This window comes from Antechinus flavipes, chromosome 4 (assembly GCF_016432865.1).
Source record: "Antechinus flavipes isolate AdamAnt ecotype Samford, QLD, Australia chromosome 4, AdamAnt_v2, whole genome shotgun sequence".
Classification (NCBI taxonomy): Eukaryota; Metazoa; Chordata; class Mammalia; order Dasyuromorphia; family Dasyuridae; genus Antechinus; species Antechinus flavipes.
The window spans coordinates 261,841,527-261,860,882 of NC_067401.1; the positions used below are offsets into that span (position 1 = coordinate 261,841,527).

At 35.1% G+C, this 19,356-nt stretch overlaps 1 protein-coding gene across 2 annotated transcripts in view; it reads right to left on the reverse strand.

The window, feature by feature from the left end:
- BACH2 (BTB domain and CNC homolog 2) overlaps window positions 1–19,356 on the reverse strand; it is a 420,011-nt gene that overhangs the window by 300,918 nt on the left and 99,737 nt on the right. For both annotated transcript variants that reach the window (XM_051997402.1, XM_051997403.1), the window contains exon 2: window positions 10,653–10,765. The gene's annotated coding sequence lies outside the window, so the exon portion shown is untranslated. The remainder of the gene's footprint in view (window positions 1–10,652; window positions 10,766–19,356) is intronic.

Here is a 19,356-nt window from a genome sequence, read left to right on the forward strand (position 1 = left end):
TATCTATCAACTGGAGAATAGCTAAAGAAATTGCTCTCTATGAATGAAATGTCTTACTGAACTGTAAATAGCATGAATATAAAAAAAGAGAAAGGTATGACTTTTATGAACTAATGATGCCATCAAAGAAAGCAGAACTTGGAAAACATTCTTATCTGGAAAATGAGAGTTAGATTCAATAAACTCTAATCTACAATCCTATGAATATATACAATAACTACAACCATTTAAATGGATAGAACATTAAGAACTGAAACTGAATGACAGCTAATTTTAATAAGCAAGTAGGACACCAAAGAAAAGATATGAGAATGCACTTTCCTTTTTATGGAAGATTGGAGATATAGGTATGAAACACTGCATACAATGTTGTATTTGGTCTTATGTGTTAATTTTGCTAAACTTTTTATTTTTCCTTTTTAAAAAAATTCTTCATTATAAATACTAGCTCTCTGATAGGAAAACGGGTGTAGGGAAATTTTTTGAAAATATAGGTGATAAAAATTACAAAAAAATTTAAATAATTAACCAATGACATCTGTGTAGGACAAGATAAAATTCTCTGGAAAAATGTCCCTTTTTTCCCCCCACTTTGCCCAAAACCTTTAATTTTCTTGGCATAGGGAATTCTGGGTAAGGAATTCTTCTATTAATTCAAATAAATAACTATTCCACAATTTAGAGTCTGAAGATTTTTCTGGGGACATGAAGAGCATGTGTTTTATCTAGCATGTGTTAAGAGGCAGGCTTCAAACCCAGGTTTTCCTGATTTGGAGATTGGCTTTCTATTTATGACACTATGCATAGTAAGCAACATGAGGTTTTTTTTTTCCTTCTGAAATTAGAATGAGGCTGGAAATCATAGAGGCAAAAGTCACTTGTGCCTTATCATGAGATACATCATTCTATTTAAAAAAGAAAAAAAAAACAACAACTCCCTTAAGTACTTAGTTACTCAAATTAATAAGCTAAGTGGGAATGAAACGTGTCAATCACATATTCCTAAATGCCTACATTTCCAACTGTTTGGACTGAGTAGATATAAAGGACAGACAGGCAGGGAGCATCTTTAATTTTCAACTAAAAATAAACAAGTAACAGATTAATGAACTAAGATAGGAAGCCTTTCTTATTTCGTATCTACAAATGTTTACATAGACTGAAAGCATACTGGACTTGGAGTTAGAGGGCGTGAGTTTAAATCTTAGCTCTGTTATTTTACCACTGTGGTCTGGCAACCTCTCTGAGTTTTCTAACATGAAAAACAAGTTGAGGTGGGCAGGAAGAGGGAGGAAGAGCGGGACACTGGTCAGTGTGATTATGAGTACTCTTCTACCTGTAGATTTTATGATTCTATGAATAATCAAGTCAGAATGGAATCTAATGATACTTATTAGAAGTTGTCTATCCTGAAAATAAAGGGACACTTAAAAAAAAATAAGTCAAGACCACAGACAATCCAAATAAGGAACAGAAAAGATGGGAAATGGTGATAATGACAGTTTTTACTGTGCCTTAGCAACCACCTGCAACAAAGAAAAAAAAATCATTCTATACAAAAGGGCATGAAATATTCAAAGGATCTTTCTAATTATAGATTCACAGATTCAGAGCCAGAAGGAAATTTGGAGTCAATCTAGTCCAAACTCCTCGTTTACAGATGAATAAGATGAGGTTTGCCCAATGTCATACAGAATGTATTAAGCAGACCTTAGATTAGAACCCAGATCCTTTGGCTTCAAAACTTCTTTCCACTTCTCCATGCTGCCTTTCATAATATAGATTTGTTGCATTTATTAATTTATTTTTTAAAATTTAAGATTATTATACAGTATACTCAAAAGTTCCACACCCTTGTGGAGTGTAAAAACACACAAAACAAAACAAAACCACAGGAGATAAAAAGACCCTTGTTCTATTCTTATCTAAAGCCCTCAAAACAGGAAAGAAGAAAAACAGTGGTAAGAGGTTAATTTCAGGTGAGTAACAGAAACTTTGACTCATACAAAGCACTCAAAATTGTATGATGATGCTTTCTTTTCAAAGGGGTCCTTGCTGATGGTCACTGTAATCTTAGAGTGAAAGAGCTGCTGAAAGGCCAATTTGAAAAGCCCTTTCCACTCCATGTATCTATCCTGTCCATTCTATGGTCAGCAGCTGTCACACTATTCCACGAGTCGATCTGTTGGTTATAGCTGTGTATCTTAAACACAAAGTTAATTTAAGACTCTATTTGAAACAAAACCTTCCACACACCTCCTTTATAGTGTTAAAACAAAACAAAAACAATTCCAGGTCCTTATGGTGTTTTTTTCTGTGTCTGATTTTTAACTTGCAATGTGTCTCCTCCCTAAAGGCAATCTCCATCGATTTACTGAGAAGTCTTGCAAGTCAGTCCATGTGACAGTCACAGCCACAAGACAAGGTTCTTGTCAGTGTCCAGGTGAATGACCTAAAGACTAACCTCATGTAAGAGCCTTATTTTCTATTCAGTAATAGGCTGGAGAAACCTGCCTTTTGACATGCAGGGAATAAGGTCTATTGGCAATACCTCTTGCTGTGAAATGTCAAGGGCTAGGGTGGCACCCACCAAAACGTGTGGCTCTTGACTGAGCTGAAAAGGAAAGTAGTACCTTTGGACTGAAACGGAAGGTTTCTCCTTTTCATTATATTTAAATTTTTTTTTATCTCATCTTTAATATGGTTTCCTTATGGCAGAGCTAAATGTATAAAAAATATTCTTCCTAACTCTTCTCAGCAAGTCTATAAATACTGTGTATATATAGTATGTATGTATATGTACATATATATACATATATGTAAATTTCCATTACATCTCTTAAAATCACCTCCTCTTCAAAAGAAGCCTTACCTTTCAATACTAAGGCACCCACACAGTAAATACATGGCTAATTCTGATTTTGTTTCTTATTTGATTTTTTAAAAATTTGTGTTCCTAAACCTGTCTGGGAAGGGGAATAGTCCTCCTTTTTTTCCCCCGTAAAACTTTCCTGAGACTCATAACTTGAAGCACATGACACATCTTGAATTTTGACTCCTCATTCTCCATATGTCATATGCTCAACATAACTCAATTTACATGAAACTTAGGTGCTACATCTGCCTTGTGGCAATAATAATCTTTCAAAAGTCACAAGTTCTTTTTTGCCTGAAGAACTACCCAAAATTTAAAAAAAGGAATGAGGGCAATTATTCCTTAAAGGAAAAAAAAAGGAAAGAATGAATTGATGGTGGGCACATCATAATGGCTAAGGGCAATTGGCATTTAGGGTGTGGATCTCTTCTGCTGACCTTGTTAATAGTGGGACTGCCAAATGCAAAACAGACATACTATGGTCTATTTATATCATCTGAACCTATTAACAAGAGAGTGAAAGGAAGAGATAATTCTTTTATGTTACTGAATGAGAGGATAAAACGTTAATTTTGATTCATTTTTGAGAGAGTAAAATCAAAGGACAGCAATATTTCTCAAAATGTTAGGAAGTTTAAACATTTCCCAATTGCTCATAAAATATGCATTATTAATATATATCTTACTATAGATAATAAATGATTCAAGTCAACATTTCTATTCCCATATTCTATCCTAATCTCACACCTGCACTTCCATATACTGGTACCCATATATCTTGAACTTTAAGTATGTCTCAGACTAAATATCACCATTTCCCTCAAAATGCCCTCTTCTTCCATATTTTGGTAAATTTCTTTTTCCTTTTTCCCAGATTCAAAAACTTGGAGTGAGCTTTGATTTTTCTTGTTTCCTTGCCTCACATCCAATTAGTCTCAAGTTAGGCATCTTTTCTACCTGAACCCCTCCTTCCCATTTCCATTGCTATGAGCCTCATTAAGAACATCATTACCTTTTTTCCTGGTCTGCCACAAAGCCCTTCTTATATTTTTCACATCTAGTATTTATCCTGTCCAATCTTCTGTTACTTTTACCTTATTTTTCCTGGTGCATAAACCTACCATAGAGCCTCAAAGTTGAAAGGAACCTAAGAGATCGTCTAGTTCAATCCCTACCCAACACACAAATTCCACCAACAACAGCCCCTAAAAAGGCAAGAACGATGACCACAATTTAGGACATATTAGTTATGCTATTCCCTCCACCTAGAATGTTCTTTCCTCCTGTTGAAAATTCTGTCTGTTGAAATTCTACTCACACTTCAAGACCCAGATGCCACCTCCTCCATTAAGCCTTCCTTAATTCCCTCTTTCCTTACTCCCCTCTATATATGAGTAATCATTCCAATCTGTGATTTCTCATAATACTTGGTCTATACTTTTTTTTTTTAACTTCACAATCCTATATTACAATTATTAATATACATGCATTCTCATCTCTTAAGTTGTAAAGTTTGTAGGGCAATGATTTATATACAGTGCTTGATGGACAAATTAAGTGACTACTATAAGTATAAATGTAAATCACATTATGAATTGCTTTGGCATTTTAGTATTGTTGATAAAACTAATGTACAAGAAAGTCACAGCTGTTTATTTTTCTTCATACAAAGTGACACATTTTTGCAGCAGGACCAAAAAATGTGGAGTTCTACAACAGATGATCATTGAAATTTACTGGGAAAGTTTTGTTTATGAATGATGAAAAATTTTCATTCTATAACTTGCAACCTGGCCGTTCCCTTTGGAACCAATTACAATAGAGGAATAAAAGAAGAGTTGATTTTGAGGTCTTCTCCCTCCACAAAGGATGGAGTGGGGAAGACTCACATAGGAAAAATCTAGCTTTTTTGTTATATTTTAAATGGTGCAGGGCAGCTCTGCCAACCTGAATGTACATACATAGAAGAAAATGTTTTACACACTTTTCCTGGTTTCCAGGACACTGTTTAAGGGATTTAAATGCTTTAACAACCCACATTCATATTCATTTGAATCATTATCACTTTTATAGTGTGTAAGTTCTTTAAGGAGAAGTGCTACTTCCTTTTTGTCTTTTTATCCTTGGATACTTATCCAAGGTAGAGAATTAATAAATGCTGGTTGATTTAGTTTATTTTAAAAGGCATTTTTTTGAATAGCTGAAAGAGAAATCAAGCTGACTACTTGATTTTACCATTAAGTAAGGAAAGTAAGAGAAAAATCTGAAAGAAGAGAATTGTTAGTAATTGGTTATCTGAAGATATTACTGCCACTAATAATTCTTTGTTAAGATGCTTTCTTCAGGACAATCCTATGACAAGAGATTGTGTATATATCTTAACATATCCATTTTACAGATGAGAAAATGAAGGTCAGAGAAATGAGCTGCCTGGCTAATAAGTGTTAGAGGTAGGACTCAAATGTAATCATTCTCACTCTAATTTCAGTATTCTGTTATTATGCCATATTTTTCATCTGAAAAGGTGATCTACTATGAACTTAGCATTAAAAATATGGGTCTAAAATCTGCTTCTGATTCTAGATTCTGAGCAAGGCAGTGATCCATCTACCTCTAAGTCATAAAAAGTGATTCTATCTTATTTCATTTGATGCAATAGTCTTTAGCTAAAAGAAAAGGTGTGACCCAACTTCATTTGATTGTAATAGGAAAAAAACTCCTTAAAATCAGCTCTCAAGAACATTCACTTTTGCTGGGGTGGGGGGGAAATGGTTCTGGATTTAATTGGCTAGGAAAAAACTGTCCTCAAATTTAAGGCAGCATGTGCCATGTTACACATCTTTAAATGAAAATTCAACTGTTCAGTAATTACTTAATTAAGTGAAAAGTTTGAAAGCCAGGTAAAAGTAATCTTCTGAAGATATACTTTCTAAAAATGTAGAATTAATGTGCTAGCATTGTTTTCTTGATATTATAAACAGATTAAGCAAAAATATCTCATCTCTTTGAGCTCACACTATATTCACAGGAATTTTTTTTTTTTTTTGCAAAGGCTTACAATTTAGCTGTAACATTTGCTTAAAAACAAAGTGCCATAAACTTTTCTTTTCTATATCACCAGATATATATATATGTGATAATCCAGACCTGGAAATATATTCATTTTCCATGTATAACAAGGACATTGTATATTCAGAACTGACAATATTGAAAATGATGTATCACAAGCACATGACACAAAATTATAGTATATTTTCAGTAGCCATTGTCCCCAAATAATAGGTTATCTATCTACATACATATGAGAAAACCTTTTGTTATTTTGGCTAACATCCAAACATCTTAAGAGTATAATATTTATATGATAATAGCACCTTAAGACTTACAGAGAACTTTTATGACAACCCTATGGGTAAGTTAGAATATTAGGGTTTTTCACATTTTACAGATGAGGAAATTGAAACTCTGAAAGGTAAATAACCTGCTGCAGAGGTATAAAGCTAGTGTTAGAGGTAAAACTCCAAGTGTTTTCACTCTAGTTCAATGCTCTTCTCCTATGTCACGTGGCAAATTGGTTAACATGCAAATTCATTATGATGACTTCACAAAAAAAGGGGGAAAAAATCACATTTCCTAGATTCTCAATTACTAATTTTTCTCATACACTCCTTCCAGTTGCACTACAAATAGCTGTAAGAATAAAAACCAGAATTTGTGATTCTGTGAGTAAGGCCATCTTGCCTTTGTTGCTTCTACCAAAACCAGCTGGCTACCTGTAGCTGGATACAGTCAGCCAGCCAAATATAGCACTCAGAAAAGCAGTTGGGGTTTCTCAATTCAGCTATAATGAATTCTACCTCACTACAAAAGATAGCTTTTAAATTCTTAGAAAACTATAGGGCCAGATTAATTGTAACAACTTTTTTCATTAAAAATCTCTGTAGTAGGTTTACAAGACACAATAGTCAGTGACTATAGTAATATAGTAATATAGTAAAGACTAATCATAGTGTTTAATAAACCCAAAGTCCTCACCTTCTGGGATAAGAACTCACTTTTGACAAAAATTGAAAATTAGTATGGGAAAATTGAAAAGTAATATGGCAGAAACTAGGTATTGACCCACACCTAACACCTTGTACCAAGATAAGGTCAAAATGGGTTCATGTTTTAGCCATAAAGAGTGATACTATAAGCAAATTAGAAGAACAAAGAATAGTCTGCCTCTCAGATCTGTGAAGAAGAAAGGAATTTGTGGTCAAAGAAGAACTAGACTACATTATGGATTGCAAAATGGATAATTTTGATTTTATTAAGTTAAAAAGGTTTTATATAAAAAAAATCAATGTAGACAAGATTAAAACAGAAGCAGAAAACTGGGAAAAAATTTTACATCCAAGGGTTCGGATAGAGGCCTCATTTCTAAAATGTATTGAGAATTGACTCAAATTTATAAGAATACAAGCCATTTTCCAATTGATAAATAGTCCAAGGATATGAAAAGACAATTTTCAGATGAAGAAATTAAAACCATTTCTATTCATATGAATAAATGCTCTAAATCATTATTGATCAGAGAAATGCAAATTAAAACAACTCTTACCTTTCACTACATAGCTCTCAGATTGATTAAGATGACAGGAAAAAATAATGACAAATGTTGGAGGGAATGTGGGAAAACTCGAACATTAATATACTGTTGGTGGAGTTGTGAAGTAATCCAACCATATGTCCAAAGGGCTATCAAACTGTGCATACTCTTTGATCCAACAATGTCTCAACTGGGCTTATATCCCAAAGAGATATTAAAGAAGGAAAAGGACCCACATGTGCAAAAATATTTGTGGCAGCTCTTTTTGTAGTGGCTTAAAATTGGAACTGAGTGGATGCCCATCAATTGGGGAATGGCTGAAAAAGTTATGGTATATGAATGTTAAGGAATATTATTGTTCTATTAAAAAATGATCAGCAGGATGATGTTAGTGGGGTCTGGAGAGACTTGCAGAAACTGATACTAAGTGAAGTGAATAAAACTAGGAGAACATTGTACACAGCAATAACAAGATTAGGTGATGATCAATTCTGATGACTGAGGATGTAAAATCAACAGTGAGGTGATTCAGGCCAATTCCAAAAGACTTGTAATGTCTGTACCCACAGAGAGGACTGTGGGGACTGCGTATAGATCACAACATAGTATTTTTACTTTTTTTTGTTTTCTTTCTCATTATTTTTTTCCTTTTTGATCTAATTTTTCTTGTGTAGCATGATAATTGTGGAAATATGTATAGAAGAATTTCATATGCTTAACATATATTGGATTACTTGCTATCTAGGGGAGGGAGTAGGGAGAAGGGAGGGAGAAAAAAACTGGAATACAAGGTTTTGCAAGAGTGAATGTTGAAGACTATCTATACATATCTAAACATATCTATACATATGTTTTGAAAATAAAAAGCTTTACAAAAAATCTCTATAGTAATCTGCAAAGCATTGCAGATGCTATATCTTATCTTATAGCATTTTAGCTAAGCCTCTTTCTCTTTTATGGCACTTTCTCCCCTCTTCTAGATTTTGCTAGGACTGTCCCTTCTAGATTCTCACAAGCAACCTCACTGATGGGAGCCTCTTTGATTTTGACATGGGGAAAACCAAACAGATGCACATTCAAGTATCCCACAGAGAACTGGAGTGGTAACTGAGAACATGTCTTGGTGCTTGGACGGTGTGGATCTTTTGACCACTGCACCCAAGTTGTGGTCTCCTCAAAGATGTAATTCTGCCCTACTAGAGTTCTAGTTGTCTCCTGGATAACTGTAATACTTCATGATTTCTTGTCCCCCTTCCTTTATCCTTTTCCTCATGATTCTTTGAATGTCTGAAATCAAGTACCTTCCTTTGCACGAGGTAAAATAAGACTATAATAAAAGCTTTTTGCTTTTAGCATCACTGGCAGGTTTGTTTCTTCAGTGGAAATCTCTAATTATTGATAAATCAGTTGTAACAGAGTGGAACATTGTTCAGGTTGCAACAGAGACATTGGGCTGGTACAGGTAGGGGAACAGTCATTCTGGTTATATAATACATATTTATGATAAATCTACTTATGTTCCCAACTTTTAATTAATTTTTCATTTTTATTATTTTCATTTTATCTTATATAATTTATATATAAAAATTATATGAATTACTTTAATTCTTTTAAATTTATTTTAAAATTATATACATAATGTATATATATATATTTAAAATCAAAGGTTACTGCTTGCATAATTAAATTATAGAACTACTTTATATTATGGCTAACATACTTCTTATTATGGATTCTTACTCTAGGATGTTGTCTTTATTGCTGCTTTATTTGTTGGTGTCTGCATGTGTGTATGGCATGCCAGGTAGAGCTATCTCAAAGATTTTTTCTGAGATTGTGACCTAAGGCATCTTCAAAACAGTTTGAAAAACCTTCTCCCAGTTTCTGATCCCTGCCAACAAAAGCCATAAAAGATTCCTGCCTACAAAAGTAAGATATCACATTTTTGCGGGAAAAAAAGACACCCACTCTGCCACTAAGCTTCCTGGGATACAGAAATACACCCACCTAGACTCCTTGATAACATTTCTGAGGAATCTGGTTTCCGGCTGTTTGTCAACAGAAAATCTCTGACATCAGAGTCGGAGTCTATTCAGAGGAAGCTGACACACTGAACTGAGTTGTTTAGGATCCTTCCAAGTGCTCCCTTTGCTTTTCAGTACACAAATCTCTTAAGCAATAAAGGACAAGATTTGTAATGGAGGGCTCCTGCCAAGACCCTCTAGGGAACTGTCTGCCAAACTTCTGGTATTTCAACAAGCAGTTTAGAAGAAGCTGCTCAGAGTTAAAAGTCTTAAAGCTAGAGAAAGAATTCAGCACCAAAGTTCCTCCCAGAATGGGACAAGAATTTGCTCTATCTAGTTGGGAGAGGGCTGGCTTAGTATAGGGGGCAGAAAAGCCCTCCTAAGAAACTTTAATCAAGAGAAAAGCCATGTAATCACTGATCATACATATAGTACTACGGTTTCAGTGTTGCTCTCACCTTTTCAAAACCATTCAAGCAAAAAACATATGGCTTTACTGGCACTCCAGAAGATTGAACAAATAAGACAATTTGAGAAATCACAAGGGCCACCTGAAAATGACCCTTTTCATGGTTAACAAGAAATTTCAAAAGTAGTGTCCTAGTTAAATTAGAAATGTAATCTCCTTGACCAAAGGGGTTGTTTAATTCTCAGAATCTACTAGAAGGCCTGAAGGAAATAGGAGCTCAATAAATCGTTGATAGATTAAATTATTGAAATTAGATTTGTTGAAGCTAAACAGCTAAATCCTCGGGAGTTTCAGGGTCTCACTGCTTTCAGGGGTCATAAAGGCTTGGGGGGTCAGTCATGGTGAAATGACTTAACTGCCCATCACATTTAGAGATGTGAAGCACCCTAACCAAGACCTTTGGAAATGTGGCTATTCTCTTACTATCAATTGCCTGCTGTTACTCTTCATAGACATCAGCTTTCCCAAATATATAGTATCTGTCCATGGTTCCTGCCAACTTATTCATTTAGATAGGCCACAGGACTCCTGACCAGCAAATACATATCAAAGAACTTTCTTCTCACCCAGTGATTTCTAATAGGAAAAACAAAAATTTCACACCCTAGGAAAAAAAAATTTTCTTTCTTAGGAAGATCAAGGTAGCACAAAGAAATGGAGGTACGAGTACCAAGTGGAAAAGGCACCTCTTACCTTGTACATGTTGCTTGGACTGGGTCAAGGGGTCGGACATGTCACAGAGTGTGGCAGCTCTTAATCATTCTTTTCTTCTCCAGAATCCTCACTTTCTGAATCAGAGACCTCCACTGTGAGCCAAAAAGAAAAGCAAAAAACAATTTACAATAACACAACATTGAGTGAGGACTTCATGATTAATAATAATTCTCATTACTGATGTTTACATTAAGCTTTAAGGTTTGCAAAGGGCTTCACAAACATTGGCTCATTTGTGCATCACAAAAACCTAATGAAGTAGGTACCATTGAGGTTCTAAAACTGGAAGAGGCTTCTTACAGTGGGTAGGACTGGATTTAAGATTTGAGGGAAGCCAAGGATGGCAAGAGGCAGCAATGAGGAAGGATAGTATTCCAAGCTTAAAGGTCAAATACAGCAAGGAGGTCACTATGTATGTATCACAGAGGAAGGGGGAAAAGTGTAAGAAGAAGAAGAGTAGAAAGGTTAAGTTTAGAGTTTTGAAAGACAGAGGATTTTATATTTGATCTTGGAGGTAAAAGGGAGCAAGAAGAGTTTATTAGGTGAGGGGTGGTAGGGTAACATGGTCAAATCTATTATGGTTTAAGATCACTTTGGTCACAGAGAGAAGAATGGTCAGGAGGGAGCCACTGCAATATATGGAATTAGATGTGGAGGGTGAATGAGAAGCTAAGGATGACCTAGGTTTCAAGCCTGGGTGACTAAGAGGATGGTGGTATCTTTGACAAGAATAGCAAAGTTAGGAAGAAGGGAGGGTTTGTGGGGAAACAGATTACGAGTTCTGTTCAGGACATCTAGTTTGAGATGCTTAAAAGGCAGATGGGGATATGAGACTGGAGGTCTATAGAGAGATTAGGACTAGAAAAGAAGATCTAAGAATTATCTCTATAATGATGATATCTCAAACCATAGGAACTGATGAGTTCACCACGTGAAAGGGCAGTGTATTTACAGAAAAGATCCACTCTACTGATTTATTTATTTTTTTTAACTGAATCTGGCTTGATCATCTTAGTACCAAATGTTTCTGATATTGTACTCAGTCTCTTTCCCTTTTTTGATTCTGCCCATGTTTCCCTGTTTTGGGCCTTCTCCTGGGTTCTTCTCTCTCCTTTCTCTAAAAGTTTTCTCTTGATGATACCATTAGCTCCTATATCATGGTATGCAAATGGCTCCCCAATATATAACCAGCTCTCATGTCTTTCCTGAATATCCTAAGATCTGAGTGCTTCAAAGTCAGTACAAAGAAAAAAACAAAAAACATAAAACTACAGAGCTTATTATTTTTCCTCTTAAACCAAGCCTTTCCCCTAACTTTTCTATCTCTATCAAAGATATTACTATTCTTTCAGGCACTCAGTATGGCAACCTAAGTGGTCATCTTCAATTAATTACTATCACTCACTATTCCCACTCCCATAGTTGCCAGATCTGTAAATAGATCTCCTCCTCATCACTCCCTTCTTTACACATCTTGCCCTCATCTTCTTTTTGTCTGGACTACTACAATAGTTTCCTAATTAGTCTGCTTGAATATTTTCACTACTTATTCCCATTTGTATTGATATTCCTAAATTCTGGGTTTGACTGCGTAGGTCTCTGCTTAAAAATAACCTTCAGTAATTGCCCATTCTTGTAGGGTGAATTATGTGACCTTGGAGAAATTATTTAACTTTTCTGAGTCTCAATTCCCTAATCTGTAAAAATGAGAGGGTTGGGGCAGATATTTAACTAAGATCTCCTTGTGCTATGGAATTATCTGATTATCTATGATTATTATTCTTCCTTATCAAAACTCCCTAATTCGGGCTCAAAACTGCCTTGTGGAAATTAGTTTTAAAGTAAGGATTTTGGGGTTTTAGCTTTGTATTTTCTTCTTTAAAACAAAACAAAACGTAAATTTTAATTGAGACAAGGAACTCTCAGTATGGAAACTTCCTATGCATATCAGCAACTCAACCTGCAATTTATAGTCTCCAGGAGTTCCTGGGACACCAAAGCTTAAGTTACTTGCCCATGCCTGAATGATTGGGATGTATTTGAACTTTACATATGTATTATTTGATCCTCACAATACCATGTTATAGATAGATAATGCAAGTGTCCTCCCTTCCCTTTCCCCCTCTCCCTTCTCTCTCTCTCTCCTTCCCTTCTTCCCCTCCCCACTTTGCTCCCCTCTTCTCTTTACAAAGGATTATGGAATCAAATTCATTTCCAAATCCTTCCTGATAAAAAATTTAAATGAGGGTGAGGATGGTGTCTGTTAATGTGTAAATGAGACAGAGAAGCAGTTCAGCAAAACTAACCAATGCATGAACCTTGTTTGACAATATATACATTGCACTGCAATGTACTAAGGCAGCTATGTGGGTACAGGGGGATAGAGCTCCAGGTCAGAGTCAGGAAAAACTTGAGTTCAAAATCTGCCTTTGATAACTTAGCAGGTGGGGGACTCTGGGCATATCACTTACCCTTTTTTGCCTCAGTCTCTTTAAGTGTAAAATGCACATAATAATAGCAGCTGCCTCCAAGGGTTGTGAGATCAAATATGATGATAACTATAAAGCATTTAACATAGTACCTGATACACATTCATTCATAACATTTATCATTCAGAGTATAATTTAGGATTTTGTACACAATGAGGAAACAAACACAATGCTGGTGACTGCTGCAGCTTTCCTTTCAGAGAAAAGCACAGGAGTTCTTATAATGATCACAGAGAGATTATTGACTCCTTATCATTTCCTAATACCCTCCCATCCTGCTATATAAATGTTGGCTATTATTATTTTATACAATATCCATAGCCATAGTCCCAGACCACTACAAGGAAGGAAGTGCATTTTCTCCATGTTGTAGTAGGGTGGGGGAAATAGGGAAGGGTGAGCTTTGTCATTTTCATTATAATTAAATAATGTACAATTTCATTTGTGTTGGGGTTGTCCTTTCCATTTTTTTGAGTTGCTGTCTTTATTAAAAGCTTTCTAGCTCTGTTTACTTTGCAAGGATGTCACCTTATTTCACATACATCATACTTATACATCTTATAACAATTTACCCTCTACTTAAATAGAACTATTAACATTTGTTTTGAAAAGAAGTGCAAAAGGAGTTTGAAGGGAATATATTCTTGTTCTGTATGGATAAAGTTTATTTGCAGTATAACAACATTAAGATGCTCTGTCCAATACAGCACAGAAAACAGGATGTATTTGGTAACTGCACAAAATTGTGTTCCATTGACTAAAAGTGTCTTACTGTAGCTAATCCTTCTTTATCATGACTTTTATCATTGGGATTTTGATATATCACAGGTCAGCATAAGAAATTAATGAGAATTTTGGGGGAATTTTGTGGATGCCAAAAATAACAGACAAAGGCCAGCAGATGACACAAAAAGTAAGAAACTAAAACAAAACAAAACAAAATATACATACTATAAATTATCAACCTAGATTTTATAAGATACTGTAAACACATCATAAAAGAAAATAAAAAATAAGGCATCTCTGATATAAAAAGAGGATCAAAAAATTTTACACAGATATTCCAGATCATGGGATGCTATGCCCCTAACCCCTGTGATGTGGAAGGTATAATGACAGCTTTCTAAAGGGCCTCTTACTTATTGCTATGATTTCAGAATAAGCTGAAGAAGAAAATCTTTATTACAGACCCATTTTTCATGGATGTTGCTTAGTATGAAGTTGTTATTATACACAAAATACAAATAGGAAATCAATCCAGAAAATGAACTAATTATAAGTTAGGGTCTACAGGCTGTTAAAAAAAAAAAAAAAGCAGACCTTATTCTTTGAAGTATTTTCAATCTCTTTCTAAACAGTATATGTCTGATTGTTTTATAGCCAAGTCCACATGTGGAGTCTCCTACAAGAATATGCAGCTTCAAAATGAGGTGGTCTTAAGTTGAAAGATTTTACTTCCTCTTTGTACTGAATAAATGTAAAATACAAACGTGCATCAGGCTGTTCTAGGAACTGAGCCATAATATGTGTGATTTCCATTATTCAGATCCTGGTGGAGGTGGTTTTCCTGGTATCAATTAGGCCTCTACCAGATTCCAGAAATATTAACTCACATTTAATTTACTTCTAGAGGTGAGTGGTAAAAAGAAAAGGTAGGAAAGCAGAAGGAAGTGAGGGTTAGTGTAGAAAGAGGAAATAAGAGAAGGGAAGAAAATAAGAAGTCAAAGCTATGGGAAAAGCAGAGCAAAACGGTTGATAGAAAATAGATTCTACACAGAGATTTTATACAGAGATACTGAGGAAGTTAGGGAAAGATAAAGCAAGGCAAGGCAGATTCCTTGTTTATTTCTACTACTTAACTTCCAGAAGCTTCTGTAAGATAGCTGCTCCTGAGACCCAAATGCACCTAAAATAAAGTCAGAAGTGGTCTCACCTGCTTGATACTATGCGTCTACTATCAGTGACACATATCATGCGTCATACAGAAATGAGAAAATCCCTTATCAGGATTATATGAATGAATTGTGTGGAAGAGATACGGAGAAAAGGATATGATTACCTGAATGAATAAAGTATTTATAAAGTGGTTACTATGTATAAAGCACTTCACTGAGTACTGAGAACATAAATAGAAAATTGTGACAATCCTACTCTCAGAGAGCTCACATTCTAATAAGGAAGCTAACACACATGGAAAGTTTTAGTTCTGGATCAGGCAAACTCCCATAATCCTCTAGGCCACAGTGGCAAAGCAGGGGCAAAGCCTCTTTAATGTCATTTCTACTAAAAAATCATGTTATTTCTGATAGTCATTTGATAATACCATTAAGGGCTGGGCTGTTTCGGAGGATACTGCCACTTCAAGGACTCCTGTGCCTCTCGTATCAGTGGGTCAGAAGCTGTTGCAGGTGGTGATGAGGAAGATAGACATTTTTCCTACAATTATATCTCCCCTCAATGATGACTATGGTCTGGATTGGAAGCAGGTCTGATGGATTGTGGGGCACTGCTATTCCCAAGGTTTTTGAGTTCAGAATCCTAAGCTCACCTTATCATGATTTAAGGGAATAAAATGATCATAAAGATGGTGGTGGTTTCACTTGCCAAACACAAACTTCCTGCTTTCCCTAGGCTGGCTTGTTAGACTGGATTATCTATCCCATAAGCAACAATGATTAGCAATTCTTTTTGACTCAGAAGGCAAAGAACAAGAGACCTTTTCTTATATAATGGAACTTTTTTTCTTGTGACACTTGTAATCATGGCAGAAGAGGGACAGAGGAGAATATGCACACAGATAGAGAGAGATTGAATGTAAAAGTAAGGACCAGAACTGTGATTTTACTGGCATAGATAGGACACTCCCTGGAGAAGAAATGTCCTCTATCAATCAATGTGATTAGGCATAAGCTTTGCAATGTATATTCTTAGAGAGGTGCCTAGAACACAAGAGATTAAATGTCTTACCCAGGGTCATACAGACAGTATATGTTAGAATCAGGCATGATTTCAGGTCTTCCTTGTTTTGAGGCCATCTTTCAATTTACTTAGCCTCTTCCAAATCTCTCTGTGTTTGTCTCTGTGTGCCTGTGTCTATCTTTGTTTCTCCTCTCCTTCTCCCCCTTCCTTCCCTCCTTCTCTCTTCCTCTCCCCACCTCACACATACACCCCCTTCTCCCAACGTATATATGTGTATATATATATACTTAGTGCCTTGTAATATATATATATATATATGTATACACACATATATATTATAAGGCAGTAAGTTCTAGCATAAAAGGCAGTAAAATGATGGTATAGCCACAAAACGGATTTAGTAGTAAATAAACAAGCCATAATTCAAGTACCTCTTGTCTCTGAGGGCGTTTTCCTATCCCTTTCTCCTAAATTTAGGCAGAGAAACCAGGAAGAGTGCTCCCTGTTTTTTTTTTTTTTCCCTGTTTCCCCCTCACTCTTTGAGCCGGGGCAGAAATATAGCAACTGATCTTCAAAGGCTTTAGGATCCCTACCATTCTACAAAATTGATCAGCCCCAAAGGTCACCTTAAAAGACAGAATGGATTAAATTTAATAAGTTCAAAGTTATGTCCTGACTTTGATATTATACTATCTAGAGTGTATTTAAAAAGTAATAGATCATCAGAGTTTAGGGCAATAAATATCATCTTATATCCAACCCCTTATTTATCAATAAAAAATTGAATTTGTAAATGACATAATGCTAATGCTAAAATTGTGAATGATACAATCAGGATCCAAAAAGATTTCAACAGGTTAGCATATTAAACTGAAACTAACCAAATGAAATTCACAAAGGATAAATGCAAAGTCATGTTCTTGGGGTCAAAGGATCAACTACCCAAGTACAAACTGGGATAGCCATGGATAGAAAGTGTATATAAAGAAGACTTAGGGATTTAAATGGAATCTGAGCTCAATTAGTCCATAGTGTAATGTGAAACCAAAGGACTGAGTTAGATTCAATTCAATAAATATTTAAAAAGAACTGCAATATGTACAGCACTATCTTGGATGCTGGAATATAAAGATGGAGGGAAAATCCAAGCCATCTAAAGTTCCCACTCTCAGAGGGTTTCCATTCTACAAAGAGATATAACATGTACACAGATAATTAAAAGTAATGTATATACAAAACAATACAAGTAATTTCAAGAGATAGTTTGATTTGATACTTTTACGGAGCTGTATTCTAATTGGAAATTTGAATATTTGTTCAGTGATGTAAATTGCAATCCATTCACACATTTTCATCCTGTGTAATGTTATCCATATCCTCCCATGATTCTTTCACAGGGGTTCTCCCAAAGTATTAGAGGTTCTTCTCTCCATCTGTTAGACTGACTACTATTCTGTTATCTTATGCTTGCTATGAATGGCTTTTATCTTACCAGACACTAATAGAAGTAGTGTATATAGCATGATACCATGAGGGACATAAATTGCTCTAGGCATTTTGATCAAGAGAATATCAAATTCAACAATTCAACAAAATAAACATTTATCAAATACCTTCAAATGGACAGGATCCAGGGCTAGGTTCTGGTGGATATAGAAATGAAAAATAGCTGAGTCTGACATATGCTGTCTGTATGACCCTGGGTAAGTCATTTAATCTCTTGTGTTCTGGGCACCTCTCAAATAATATAATAGATTTAGAAAAATCTAAAGGGAAGCTGTGCAATATCAGAAACACATAATATAAAAACAATGCATTAGGATTCATGGAGAGATTTAGAAAAGACCTATAAGAAAATTCAGGAGGGCAAAACAACTTGAAAACGCCCTGAGTCCTGGAAGTAAAAGTTCCATATCTTCTGTCTTCTGTCAGATATATGTAGATCAAGATCTAGGCAGGACATTTTAGAAGAAACACCGACAAGCTGGAATGTTCCCTGAAGAGAGTAAGGTAGTGAGGAAATGTGAAGCCATGTCATAACCAGTCCTGGCTGAAGAAATGGGAGAAGAGAATAGATGACTTAGGAGGAAAATAAGAGCAGTCTTCAAATGTTTTGAAGGGCTGTCATGGTGAAAGAGAAATAATACCTGTTCTGCTAATCTCAGAGATCAAAACTAAAACCAATTTGGGAAATTTATAAAGTGACAAATTTTGACTTAACATAGGGATGCGTGACCCAAAATGGAATTGGCTGTCTGGGAAGGTAGTAAGTTCTTCACCACAGAAGTCCTTGAATAAAGGCCAAGTGACTACATTTTGGGGATGCTGAAAATGAAATTTATAATTTGTCAAATCTAATTGCTTCTGCCTTTCTTTCAATCCTTAACCTTCTTGACTTTTTTGCAGCTTTTGATACATATGATCATCTTCTCTTTAGATTCTAGATCTCTCTAGACATCTATACTTTAGATTCTCACCAGTTTTCTTCCTAGTTATCTGACCATTTCTTCTTAGTCTTCTTTGCTGGATCATCATCTAGGTCATTCCTGCTAATGAGTGTTTCCACATAAAATATTCTTCCTCTTTATCTTCAAACTCCTGATTCCCTAGCTTTCTCTTGTCTTGTACAGAAAATCTTTTTCAATGCCCCTGAATTTTCATACCTTCCCTCTGTTGATTACTTCCAATTGATATTTGCATGTTGTCTCCTTCATTAGATTGTGAGCTCATTGAGATTACGAACTGTCTTTTATTTTTCTTTGTATCCTTAAAACTGTAGGTGCTTAATAAAAAATTACTAATTATGTGCTTAGCACATATGATTTAATTAAATTGAGGTCCAGAGAAATTAAATTGCTTTGCTCAAGTGTTAGAGCCAACTGGATTAAAATTCAAAAATTCAAATTTTCTGAAACTAGAATAAAAATCTACAATCAATTGATGCTTCATCAATAGTCAGAAACTTCTCTCTACAAGTACTGATTAAGTCATTTGAGAATATTCAGAAATAATTAGTAATACATGAACTGTGGCAAATGTAAATTGACAAATATGATAGCACTATGTTCTCCCTTTCAGAATTAAACTTCTAGAGAGGTGGATTGTTCATCCTTTTTTGTATTGGGAAAAGTATGAGTGTTTTATTGTCAAGTCCACATAGGCAATGATTTTACATTAATCTTGGAGATTCCTTTACTTCTGATTCTTTTTAGATTTTACTATTCCATGATCTACAGTCACACATATCACTGAATGAACTATTAACATTAAAAAGA